Below are 14,892 nucleotides of genomic sequence, written 5' to 3'. Positions count from 1 at the left end.
GTACTGAGGAGCAACAGTGTCATCATTGACGCTATATTTGTTTAACTGTCTACAGGTGGAGAGTGGTTTCATCTAGTGGTTTAATAGGCACTGTCTGTAAAAACCTGCAGAGCGCCTATATGAGGTGGCCAAGGGTAAATTTCAAAAACATATAAATTATATACCAAAAGATAGGTCATGATCTAACTTAACTACCAGTATAATGATTTTGTTGTGCTACCTTCTATTACCATAGTAACAGCGTTTGAAAAATAAGACGTCAATGGCGCAAATTTTACATCAAACGGTCAAAAACAACATTCCTATATAACTAATATACCAATATTCACCAATCATTACTTGTGTTGTCTAATTTTTCAATTGTACAAGTACAGAAAAAAAGTTACGCGAATGGTCAAGTCAATTAAGACAATGGGTAAAATTTGACCTTTGACCCCATTTTAGGTTCTTGATAGCGCCCTCAAGTGGTCATGTTTTTCAGATTTGTGGAAAGAGTGAAAACTTCTCAAATTCAAACGTGTTTAACTCAAAAAGGAAGCGGGACCGTAATAAGTTGATATAATATTTACTTTAAACCATGACCGATGTCTAATAATCCGATTAAAAACGTGCGGGCACTCATTGTTTTTTTGCTTTAATTTTATTTTAAAATTATGGAAAATTAGAAATATTAACTAAGCCTTCCCGTTTTTAAAAAACTGTTCTGTGGAGAAAAACTAAACTGAATTGTGATATCTTGTATACTATGAAACATCATTTTCAGTTCTATCAAAAATATTAAAAATCATATTAATTTGGCAAGGTTGTTGCCATGGCAACACTCCTAAAAATGGCGTTTTCTTGTCATTTTCAATGATTTTCACTGATTCTAGCACAGTCCCGCGTGTCCCTGTCGGAATGGATAGTGCTCATATGTTATTATTCTATTATACATTTGAGTTGTTAAATTTCCTTGTACTGCCTTTATATCTGTTTCCATTGATATCGATCAGACTAGTATAAATGATTGAAATTATTAATTTTTTTGTACATTCTTGCAATAATTATACAATTAGTTAAATTATATTATACAAACAATTCTGCTGCATGCATAGTTGTTAATATGAATAAATATTACACACGTCACAAAAAATAATTGTTTATTTATTCGATATGGCACAAAATTTCAGTTAAGGGCAAAGGTCAAAGGTCACTGTTAAACCAATAGAAATGCTTGATTTTATTGGGGCTCTATGGGGAACCAGTATTTGGCGAAAAGGAGTATTTTGGTGTTCACAAACATACAACCTTATGTCATCGAACACATGCAATACTACAACACGTTTTGGAAGAATCCAATGTGTATTAAGTCTTAAGGTATACTGCACCTTTGTTATTGTTGAATTTTGCGCGTAGTTCTGCGCAGTATGTCACAGCTCATTTCCGGTATGCCAAAACAACCCTTTCTGTCGATGTTTGTGTACACATTTATATCGCCACCATTTATCACTTGCAAATATGATTACCAGTCCAATTATGGGAGACTAAATCATATGAAGAAGTTATGGCAGCATTTCGAAGTGTTTTATCATAAAGACAGTGAGTGCATAGGAGCAGAATATGCCCCATGCTGTGTAATAACGCACTAACAGTGGAACTTTTAGAGTAAATTGGCATTTGAATAGTAGCCTTTAATTTCGCTCTGTTGTTTATGATGCGGTTTATAATAAGCAATTATTGTTTATTATATACACCCATGATATTCCCATGCCATATCATCATTTGTTTGTTACCATGGCAACCGAACTAGCGGGCATCATTTAACGCTATAAAAACATTCATATAGTCTATATTTGACTTCTTCTACCTTAAAAATTTATGTTGTGACCCCCTAATTTTAGCCTTATTTTCTTTCAAATATCCCCTCTAATTTATTCTGAAAGTTTCAACAAAAGTTTATTCCGACTGGAATGAGCTTCACGACATTTCCTGCATACTCCTGATAAAAAAAAAATAAAAAATAAAAATGTACTTCCCTAATTGATGGGGCCAATACATCTACGTACGTGTGCGAGACAAAACTTAACAGAATTGTGTTAGGCCTACTTGGTTGCAAAACACGGCCGCTAGTTTGTTTTGAGTAACAGTGTGTGGAGTATTTTACAACGGAACGCTATACGAAAACACTGTTATAAAACTCTAAATTCGCATCGCTTATTTTGTACCTTTCCCTTATCTCTCAAAGGAGCTAACATTTAAAAAATCGGCAAAATATAATGTTTTTCCATCTTTGATGGTTGGTGAACAATAACTGCAGAGAAAAATATATAGGATATTTATGAAAATTAAGTACTACCGTACTCATGGATTTTATCTTGAGTATTAGTTCTCTTGTACTCACCGCTACCAAACAGAACATGTACACCCCAGGCGAATCTTATTTGCATCACCATATCAACGCCAATCGTTCAATCACACGTTTTCTTTGATACTGCACACTGTGGAGGCAGCGTGGGAAATTAACGCTGGTCCTCTGGTCCGAGACCAACAGAATCCCCGACGGACCAGCAGTTTTTCCAGACCACTGGTCCGAAGTGCAAAATTCACATAATAATTTTGAAAATCGAATTTATTTGGCTATGTATCCAACTATTAGTCGTTCCGATCCCCGCTTGCATGAGTGTTATTCCTAGTTTTGCTACTGCAGTACGTAACGAATTACAAACTCTTTGGACAGAGAACGACAGCCACGACAGCTAAAACTTTTTTTAAAATAACGCACGCAATTGGCCAATTTCAAGCGCAGGCTATTATTTTGACTTATCACAATTCTCGATACTAGCAAAGTTTGTTAGAAAGGTCATAGGTCTTGCAAGTCACACTCGCGCGACTTGACTACGCTGTTTCGGATCACCCTACCAATATGTGGGGCACGAAGGAAATATTAGGCCAAAGAAAAAAAATTGTGCTCTTCCGATAACCCGATCTACCCTATTTTTTGCCTGCTGACCCTACATTAGAGCTACGTAAACACGGGAGTAAAAAAAGAAAGAAAAAAACCGTAAAATCAAGTGTTCGTAATACTTGGCTTTTGATTTTTACTTGAACAAGGATGTTTTTTTATGTTTATTCCTTTTATATGTATGATACATTTTTCTGGAAATGTTTTGGCCAGTGTTTGACCGCCCTGAACCCCTGAAAAATACATATTTGAAAATAAAAACCTACCTTATTTTTGAAAACCATTTTATCGGAACAGCACAATTTATTCATTTATTTATTTATTTATTTTTTGCCTGATCGAGAAAGAGGAAAACCGCGATCTTTTCAGCATGCATGGCAGAATGAGTTCCGCGACTGGTTGTTAGGGACTGGACACAAATTACAGGGGGGGGGGCGGTGTTTTTCGAAACACCGCTGCGTCAAAAATAGTGACCCTTCAAAAGTTCATGCACAAAAATTAGTGACCCTCCCCCTTATCCGTGCATGAAAATAAATGACCCTCCCCTGTTACTCAATACCCCCAACAAACCCGCAATGTGTTCAAGACCCCCCTTCTGACTTGCTATACTTTTGAAATCCCCCTCCCAAAAGGAAGGCAAAATGTGGCTGATATAACGCTTTGTCCAAAAATTTCAAATCATATGTGTGTGATAATTCATGTAAATGTACTTTGCTGGAAGTGGCAGGTAAAAAGTGCATGCGTGTACCAACAATGTAATTTTAGATTTCATCGATAATGTTGATTCACTATACATGGGAGTCTATGACAAAACTGTAAAAAAATTATTTCACAATTAATAATATGCACTTTTTCTGCATATATGGACCCTGAATAAATGACATAATTGTACTTGATAAGAAGAGGGTGGTAACACGTGCATCTGTGTACAAGAACTTTGTTTTGGAATTTCGCATAAAAAGTTCATCCATCATTCATTGAAGTCTATGACAAAAGTAAGAATAATTGTTTTAAAATACAAAACTTGGCAAATCTGTCTATTTATGTACTCTCGATTATTGGTATAAATGTTCATGATTAGACTAGAGTGGTTTCAAGTCCATGGTTGTGCAAGAAATTTCATTTGGGATATCACTGAAATGTTGATTCACTATACATGGCAGTCTATGACAAAACTATGAATAATTTTTTTTCCAATACAAAACTAAGTAAATCTGTGCATTTATGTACACTTAAGTATTAGTATTAATGTTTATGATTAGACTAGAGTGGTTTCAAGTCTATGGTTGTGCAAGAAATTTGATTTTGGAATTTCACTGAAATGTCGATTCACTATGCATAGCAGTCTATGACAAAACTATGAATATTTTTTTTCCAATACAAAACTAAGTAAATCTGTGCATTTATGTACACTTAATTATTAGTATTAATGTTAATGATTAGACTAGAGTGGTTTCAAGTCCATGGTTGTGCAAGAAATTTGATTTTGGAATTTAACTGAAATGTCGATTCACTATGCATAGCAGTCTATGACAAAACTATGAATATTTTTTTCCAATACAAAACTAAGTAAATCTGTGCATTTATGTACACTTAATTATTAGTATTAATGTTAATGATTAGACTAGAGTGGTTTCAAGTCCATGGTTGTGCAAGAAATTTGATTTTGGAATTTCATCGAAATGTTGATTCACTATACATTGTAGGCTATGAGGACACTACAAATAACTCATAGGTTATCTGATCCTAAATTGTTATTCAAAAGTTGTTCGACCTGAAGCATCCAGTTGTTATTGATGACATTTTGCACTATTCTGAATAGTTTGTATTCTGTCAATGTCCTCAAAAAATAAAAAATGTACATACGGTGACATGAACATTTGACACCGACCTATACCTAATGTATTGCCAATGGGAGAATGATATCAAATAAGTGATCTCCCAAATTGTTATTGAAAGAGTCATAATAGGGGACAGTTATGCACAATAGAGGAGTTGGATAAGTAGAAATCATGACAACTTAAATCAATGTTCCTGCTTGGATCGCCATACATTGTTTATTATACCCTTAAAATTGCGCCCGAAGGGCGCGCCGAAAATGGAAATGGCAGAAAATGAAAGTGCCAGGAGGTATTTTTTCTTTTTTCAGTATTCCATATTCTTCAATACGTGCACTGCAAGTTCAGCTTTGATGCATAAAAAAGGTGACCCTCCCCCATAGGCATACACAAAATTGTATGACCCTTCAAAAATGCTTGCGCGAAAAATGGCGACCCACACCCAAAAAACACCGGCCCAACCCCCCTGTAATTTGTGTCCAGTCCCTTATTTGATAAGTCGAAGATGTATGTACTGCATGCCATGCCGACGAGCATACAGCGATCTCTCTGCCCGTAAGGTAGCCGCATATCTTGTAAGTCTGTTTTTCAACTTATTCTAAGGGTCCGTTTGTGGTTGGCACTGACAACTTTAGACACTCAAATTTAGCCTCACACAGTCAGTCAGAGTTTCATAAAATCGCCGTGGAACACGCTAAGAATCGTAATGCGCCAAAGCTGAGGCAACACTGTAAAATGAACAGTGCGGTCTTCACAAAACTCTGCTATCTCAGTATCTATCCCGTAATGCCCATGCCATATGTATGAATAACCGTCCATCAAAAGACTTTGTCTGGATGGCTTCACTCGACGTAAAAAGTGACAGTCACTGTATCTGCATACTCAAGAACAGGAAACTCTGCAAAAGGAGGCAGATACTACAAATGCAGTTGCTACTGAGTGTGCAGATCGGGACACTGATGTAGAATCAGACTATGGATCTGACTTTGAGTTTGGAGACTCTAGTTGCTCTGAGGACGATGATGCCCATGATCTCTTTGGAATAGCTGATGGTGTAAATGAAACTGACCGGAGACTTGTTCCAATGTTATAGAGATATGAGATGAAAACTGAAAGACATTTCCCCCATGTTTATTTGAAATGAAAACTGAGACTATTTCCCATGTTAATTGGAAATGAGGACTGAAAGAATTTTTCTCATATTAATTTGGAATGAAAACTGAATGACTTTTCGCCATGTTAATTTTGGAATGAACTATAAAAATTTTCCCATAGGGATCTTGTACTAGGTGATACCTACCTCTAGTCATGGCATATATTATTGAGCAAAAAAAAATAAATTTTAAAATACATATTTGTTCATTTATTTGTATCAATTTTATATTTACAACACCAGAGTAGGAGAGACTGATAATTCACCATATTATCAGCTATTTTCAATTGAAAGTACATTTTGAAGAGGTTTTTGTTAGTTTTTTGTTGGACCAACATACATCAAGGAGGAACAGCAGATTCTTTTTGCTATTGGTCCTTTGAACCAGCATGCATTTCAAGTTAATTTCACACGCTGCGTGGTGGGATGTTGACATGAAACTTTCACTGTACAGTGTGTGCCATGAGTATCTCTGTGATAGTTGCTAACATTTTCTACAGGAAAGGTCATCATTGTCGATACCAGCTCGCAAGAGAATAAGTTCAGACTCTGTGACAAGATTTTTAGACTGACAAACTCTTCTGAGATGTGCAGTGATGTCTCGAGTACACAATTCAAGGGCTGTTAGCGATCCATGGCATTCACTTGCTTTTCCGGCAGCAATGCCGACATCACAACCCACAGCTGTGACAGAGATATCCATTTCATGACAATAGGTAGATCTGAAATTATTGTGAATTGAGAATAAAACAAAATTACGTTCCTAATGATTATTTGCTTGTACCTCTCTCAGACACTTTTACACATTCGCCTATTTCGAATTATGAAGCTCTCATACGCAGCATTTGATAATGTGATGCGACGGTAGGTATAAACATTCGACACTCAGGGCATTGCTAGCCAGGGTTTTCCCTACTACCTCAATGTTTCCAGGTAAAGTGATTGCTGATAATGTCACAGCAATTTAAAATAGCAGGACATTGCTAGGATTATTCAAGTCACCAAGCTGAAATATGACATTGACTGACATTGACTCATATTTGATAAATAAACATCAAGTCAACACACCGGGATCGCTATCACCAATTTGAAATTCCCGCTGTTTCGACCGATGCAGGTTGCCTGGATTTTATCACTGAATTTCACTTCCGAAGTTTGTAAAACTAAAAAAACAAAACTGTTTGGTGTGTCGAATTTATTTTCATTGATAATATCATGGATAAAAATGCCAATACTCACCAATTTTCTCGGAGTGCACCGGCGGCTGCTTCCGGATTGCGGCAAGCGGGTCCATTGTTTACGTTGGACTGCGTGTTGCAGGTATGGTTACGTAATGTCATTAACCTTTGACCCCATAGTGACTGAAACCTTTGTATTATTTGCTTTTTATGTCTACACTTACAAACGTCAAGGAATCCCTCTAGCAGTTCCAATGACGGTAAATATTTTTATAATTGTAGTAGAAGCAGTGCTTACTTGCTTGCTGTATCTAAACACTTCCTAATGTCAAATATTTTCAAAGGCGACAGACTTTCAGTCAATACATACAAGAAGTCTAACAATTATTTGTAGTACTCAATGCTACTTCAAGCTTACAAGGAAATGTGTCATCGTATTTTGTTTAGTTTGGAGTTTAAATTGTTCAAACTATTTTTTGTGTGTGTTAAATGTCATATTCCATTTTTCGAAAGTAAACTGTTAGCAATAAACTGATGATGAAAATAATAACAAAGACATTAATTTATGAATTCGTCACCCTTATACCGGGAGTATATTTATTCGTATGGTGCAAATAAAACGTGTCACGAAGTTGCTACTTGTGTTGTTGTTGTTATTGTTGTTGTTTATACATTTGAAAATATGTTTTGTGGGTTTATTTTTTGTCAATGGTATAAAAAACAAACTTGTTGATAAATGATTAAGACAGGCTTTAGCAAAAATCAAAATAAGAAAGTAGCAATATTTCATAACTTTTCATGACAGCATAACATAAAAAATAACTGTTTGCCCGCAAGTTTTAAAAGTGATTCACAAAATATTAGTCATGTTATGTAACATGATGTATATGTCACTACAGGATCTCGCACAAGGGTTACAATTTTTAATTTAAAAAATTTGAAGTTTTTAATGCTGAAATTTGCTCAGATTTCACTTCTCCGGCATTAAAGCGCCCTCTACGGCAGAGAAGGGTCAAAGGTCAATATAAGGTTACGGACTTACTGAGGGGACCTTACTCATGACAAATATATATACTTAAAACATCACTTTTTGTTAGTTAAAAATCTACAATATAGTGAATATGTTGCATTTTTCCAGAATTTTCAACTTGTTAAAGGGGAAAACGTAAGGAAATATTAGGTCCTCACCATATCACGTGACATGGCCTGTAACATCAAAATGGGTCCGTTTAAACAAAAATTAAAATTCATTCCTTCTTAGTTAAACTATGCCCTATCATATGTGATATGTTTCGTCTGAATTGAAAATTTGACCTTGGCCACCTTTTGCAGGTTTTTACAGACAGTGCCTCTTAAATATCTAAACAGATTCCTTTGCATCATAGAACAGATTTGATGTGTCACCCTTAGTATTATAACTACAATACCAGTCGCCGCCGTTCAGAATATGCCTAAGCTCATTTTTCGAATTTGTTATTTACTTTACTTTATTGCTCAACAACACATTCACGGAGTGTGCAGTATTTAGGTGAGCAGGTGGCGAACATCTTGGTGAAGACTTTGCAGGTATTTTCGAAGATCTCGCACCTTGAATAACTTATCACTGTGGCAAAATCAGGATGCGAGGCCATTTGGCGGGTGTTCATGTGGCACATCCACAACTTGGGTATTCAGAAGGTCCAGCAAAGTGATAAATACATCGTACGGCACAAACGTTTGGGTTGTACTGCTGAAGGTGAAGGTGAAAGGGGTTTGAGTGTCCAGCCACCTGCCTAGTTTCTTACCGAGGCAGCGACATGACAGTCTGATGACTATGCTGCTGGACAGCACCGGAGCGAGGACGAATTTCCGGCCAGCATATTTGTATTGCAAGATCATGTATTTGCTTTTGCTTCTCTTCATCATCATCAGGCCTACCAAGCTGAAATCTATTATGTCCTCAAGCTTGAGGTTAAGGGTAACACCACTAGTCCAAACATTTAGTTGCTTGCTGTGTTTTATCTATGTATGTAAAGCAAGAATTATCATCTTGATAATAACTACAGGGCAAGCAGACCCCAGGACCCAAAGATTGACATATCGGGGTACACCAGCATCTGGCGGTGCTGTACAAGTCATGGTACAATGTCAATGAAAGAACAACACCATCAGCTATCGCATTTCGACTTGGCAATGGAAAGAAACGATGCTATGACTTGGCAACTACAACATAGACACCCCAACTGAGGGCATTAGACTGTCAAACTAGAATACCTCACAGAATATAGAGCCAACAACAGGCAAAGTCTACCTAGAACTTGTCAAAAATGGCAGATAGATTTTAGCTTCTACAAGAGCTTAGCAGCCCTGCTCTATCAGTGGACACTGATGTGTTTGTATTTGATGTTGAGAAAGGGTTTCTAGAAGGCTGCACTTAAGCTGTTTAAATACAAAAAGGCATTGGATGTGCTAAATGGTTGTGCCACTTCAGAGGACCTGAACTCTCGTAGTGATCAGCTGGTGAAACTAGGATTCAGCAGCCGATGTTATGGCTTAAGAATATCCATAAAAAGGAACGGAGGAATGCTGATATTATTCTACAAGTAAGATATACTTTGAAACAAGTATCATGGAGCATAGGGTGCAATTGGACATGGACATACGTAAGGGCCTGGTCAGATTTAACAGGGGGAAGGCCGGTGCGATTCAAAACCGCGATGCATGAAAAACACTGACCCTCCCCCAGTTCTTGCGCAAAATATGCTGACCCTCCCCTCCTCCTTGCGCAAAATCAAATGACCCTCCCCCTACCCTTGAGAAATATTTGCAGTCCTCAGTCTTGTACAAACCGGGGGTATATGCACTTGTAACCGCCCTATTCTAATCAAGTACAATAATGTCAATTATCCCATGTCTATATATACCCAATCTTGTGAATATTGTTGAGGGTAGCACACTGTAGATCAACTTTTTTAGTATGACATTAGCTTTTGGAGACAACAGTCTCCTTCAACAGATGTACTTGCAGAATGGACAAAGAAGCAAAAGGCCAAATGCATCGTGGGTAATGGACAATGCCTAAAGGAGGTGTCAATGTGAAAAAAAGAGTTTGAGCAAAGGTGTAAAAACACTGTTGAATGAGGACAATGGTAGGAACAACTGGACCAATTATGTCTATCATCCCATGTCTATAATGCCCAAGTATAGCAAGTTTTACATTAAAGAAGCATTAATCATAGTTTCCCCATAGACTACCATGCATAGTGAATGAATATTTTTGGTGCGGAAATTCCAAAATCAACTTTCTGGCACATATATGCACTCAATTCTAATGTACTTATGTCAATTATCGCATTTAGGTAACTGATGATGAGATCATTATGTATCTTAAAACACAGTGTGACGGAGGGTCTTTGCTGTCGAAGACAGCGACCTGGCTATCTATCTCAGGCTAAAGAGAACACGAAAGATGCACAACAGGACAAAACACAAAAAATAACCCAACATTTACAACAGTTGATGTGTGGATTTTTTCCCCTTTATAAGTGCTCTCACAGTAGTATCAGTAGCAGCATACTAGCACGTATTATAAATATATACTTAGGGAGCATTCGTTTTTTTACAGGGAGAGGGGTCGGTGGAAATCAGGGGGGGGCATGACTTTTACAAAATCATTTTGGGGGGTCAAATTTTACAATCAATGATTGATTAAAATTTTACAAAGGTTTTCATGTTGTGTGCAATGGGACAGTTTATGATGGATTGATGGCATGGTGGTGGGATTGTTGGGTGTGGGTTATATGAGTTTTGGAAGCTTGTTTGAGCTTGGACCTTTGTTTCACATTTGTTTGTAATGAATTGAAAACCAGATTCTCTATTGATGTCAGCATGTATAAATGATGTGGAAGTTTTGGATTCTCTACGCAAATTATGATAGTCAGGCTATGTAAGTAAGTAATATTTATTCAGTACTACAGGCCATTTGCCTTCATGTACAATGTGTATCTTCACAGTTTATACAAGAACATGTAGTCACTTGAGATGATATCTCACATAAACAATCTTTTTTTCTTTTATCAAAAAAACATTAACTATGTTCATCAAGAAGATTCTGGCGCTTCTTGAAAGAATGAAAGACATATTTTCCTAGGTATTCTAAAGTATTTGGATTTTCTGACTGTAATAATAAGAGAAATTTCCATTTACTTGCAGGTAAGTAGAAAAATTGACAAATAAATCTAGATCTAATCTTCTCATATTGTGGACATACAAGAGTAAAGTGATATTCATGCATCCTCGATACAATTGCACCCAAATGGACATAATATCTGTTAACGTAGAATGCCAAATTCTGTACCCTTCTCAATGAGGAGGCAATGAGATGATAATCTAAGAAGCGATAATGCATTTCGGTATATAATATTTGGGATACATTTAAGATACTTTTCACATGTCAAGTGACGTTTAAATTTAGAGTAGGTACATAACTTTGAACTTTGACATATCTCAGAATGCCACTTTTGCATCGCAATATCGCAACATCACCGTTTAAATTGTTGAAGAAAGACACCATTATTTGTCAAATGTTGGTTCAACCAAACCTCACCAATACCAAAGTTACAAAGCAAGTTTTCAACATATAATGCCCAGAAGTTTAAACCTTTCTGTGTTCTATCATATTGATATTCATAACAATCTTTCACAATTTCAGGGCAGTCAACCTGTATACACTTAAGCCAGAAACGTAAAATTTGCATGTCTATATGTACTCTGATAGGATATCTTCCGAGTTCCCCCCTTACAGCAGAATTTGTAGTATTCATATTAACCCCCAAAATAAACTTACAAAACTTATGATGTATTTTCTCAATTTAAACACAATCGTGGGTAGTCAGGCTATGAAGAAGAACAGATGTAATTTCGAAAGGTACGGTTTCAAGTGGTTCGTCTGTTATTGTGCAAACCAAATTTTTATTTTTTTATTTTTATTTTATTTTATTCAGAACCAACAGGCGAAAGGCCCGATTATAGGTCTGACAATAAGAGCAAGGATAAAAATCTGATACAAACATACACGTATACGAACCTATTACACACAAACATTATCTGTACAAAATGTCTTTGATGGTCCGACGAAAGGCAGTCCTAGTAGTAAAAATGTCAACAGTATTATATTTACATACTAAATCGTTATAAGCGGACATGGATCTTGGGAAAAAGGAATACTTCCTAATGTTTAGCCGAGATGTCGCGGGTTTTAAAGACTCAGAGTGACGAAGTGCCTCATTGGAAAGTTGTAATTAACCTGTTCTACAAGATAGGGTGAGTCGACCTCGGAATGAACGCACTTGTGTAAAAAGTTAAGATCAGCGGCCTTGCGACGAGAGAATAGCTGGGGGAGGTGAAAATATTTACATGTCTGTTCATTTTGTTCTGATACATAGGGAATGTTTGTTTAAAACAGAGAAATTTAACCAATTTCAACTGAACAGTTTCAAGTCTTTCGATGAGATATTTTTGGTTCGGAGACCAAACAGTAGAAGCATATTCAAGATTTGATCGAACTAAGGAAATGTACAAAGTCCGCAAAGCCTGTATATTGGCGAAAGATTTACAGGTGCGCTTAAGAAAACCTAGCATTTTGTAAGATTTACTGATAATGGAGTTAATATGAGTTTTAAAGTTTAAATCGGATGTCAGGGTTAAATCTTTAACTGAAGACACCCTTTGTAGCATAGAACCGTTCAGTGAATAATCAGCGACTATTTTGTTTCTTTTGTTGGTGAATGATATAATACAGCATTTAGAAACATTAAGATTCAGTTTCCATTTTGCACACCAATTCGATATATTGTTTAAATCTTGCTGAAGAAATATACAGTCATCAGCTGAGTCCAGACATTTGAACAATTTTGTATCGTCTGCATAAATAGACAAAGTTGAATGAGAAATAACAGTAGACGCATCGTTCACATAAAGAATAAAAAGAAGAGGGCCAATTAAAGAGCCCTGGGGAACACCAGAAAGAACTGGCTTCCAGGAAGACTGTTTACCGTTTAAAACTACTCTTTGAGATCTACCTGAGAGATAGGATTTCAGCCACATTAGCAATGAACCTGAAAATCCATAATATTTCATTTTATGAGTTAAAAGTTCGTGAGACACAGAGTCAAAGGCCTTACTGAGATCCAGATAAATAAATGTTGTAAATGATTACCAAGCCAAGTCAATGAGTCAACAATAACTAGCATCGCATGTCCATTGTAGTGTAGATAGCCTCCATCATTTTTGCTATGAGAATCAAATACATAGAAAAAATCATTCTGCTTATATAATGACATGCCATATTCTTTGATGATAAGGATTGCCTGTGTGGATGTCTGAAAAGCAGTGTGGAGAGCAGAGTATAATGTATAAATGATATTATCGATTGTACAGAAGTCATCCCAAAATAGCCCAACATGGATGAGGTTGGATCACAGGCAAAATACCACTGTCCAAATGAAAAGCTTGTTTTCAAATCTGTCGCCTAAATATGCACATGAATCTCTACAATGCCAGTGTGGACACAATTTGTCATACAATTACTTTCCTACATAAAGAATTGAATCAATACCAGTTCTGTTCCAAAAACACATGTCAAAAATGTTTAAATATGCTAAGGCTATTAGGCTATTTGGCATGCATGTGCTGGTATCAGCAGCACAGAGTGGAAATGTAGGTTACCCCGATGCAAGTTGCCTTAAGTTTAATAACCTTTATCATCACTGCCATAGTACATACTGGTGCTGTGTCAGGGCTTGGATTTGTTTCAATATCACCTCCCAAAACAAGTAGTGCTTTCATATATTGATTACACAAAAAATTTGGATGATCTATGTCATAGAAAAAATACTGCTGTTGTGCCATCTTTAAGATAACTTTACAGTAAACACAATGAAAACAGCCAATTGATATTCTGTACTGCTGCAACAAGAAACTTATAATTGTGATTTGTTTAATGTCGTATTAAAGATATTTGTGTAGGAAAATATCAGATTCTTTCTTTTCATACCTCACACTGTTGTATATTTTACTTTTTTTTACACAGGATTTATTATACTGGTCTGTCTTTGTTTCTTTGACTTCGTTGGTGTTATCAGTCAGTAACTTGTGTTTGGCAAGGGACAAGTTATATCAGTGACATGTGTTTTACAACTCCTTGTCTCAACTCCCTATATACCTAGCTATTGACTCCACGTCATATGCCTTCGTTTTTTCTCCTGTCATGCTTTGTTTTTGACTTCTTGTTTTTGGCCTTATCTGGCAAAACTCAGCAACGATTTCCAAGCTTAATTGACACAGTATTTTATATTGCTTTTACAAATCAAACTGATGAAACAATTTCCTTTATACAGAAGTAACATTTGGTATTTGACTCAAAATTATTCTAAATATGCAAAAAATTGACGTCTTTGTAATTTAATACTTGTGACAATGACTACTCGGCTTACACTGCACTGCATGGCCGGCCTGAACATTGGAAGTAGAACACGTGCATGTGCTTACAAGTGAAAAGGTTCATCACGGTAACGCCACAAAAAAAAGTGCCTTTGATTCATCACTGTCCCTCTCTATGATCTGATCATAACTTTCCAAGCAACATTGTATCTACACATCACAAAGCGTTGTGCCAATCCTTAATTGCAAATTCTGCAAGGACGAGGTCCGGTTCTAGACAGGCAGGAAATTCTCACGTAAACACAATACAGTTACGTGTATTTGTTATGGTTGATGTCACTGGTGTATACTGTTTACGGCCCG

General features: G+C 36.4%; 1 protein-coding gene across 1 annotated transcript in view; it reads left to right on the top strand.

The window, feature by feature from the left end:
* LOC139128622 (roundabout homolog 2-like) overlaps positions 1 to 14,892 on the top strand; it is a 212,019-nt gene that overhangs the window by 184,986 nt on the left and 12,141 nt on the right. The gene's annotated exons all lie outside the window — the stretch shown is intronic.

The sequence above is a fragment of the Ptychodera flava genome, unplaced genomic scaffold, assembly GCF_041260155.1.
Source record: "Ptychodera flava strain L36383 unplaced genomic scaffold, AS_Pfla_20210202 Scaffold_61__1_contigs__length_779756_pilon, whole genome shotgun sequence".
Taxonomy (NCBI): Eukaryota; Metazoa; Hemichordata; class Enteropneusta; family Ptychoderidae; genus Ptychodera; species Ptychodera flava.
Note: the sequence above shows the minus strand (reverse complement) of the source record. Positions and strands in the feature narration are given on the sequence as shown.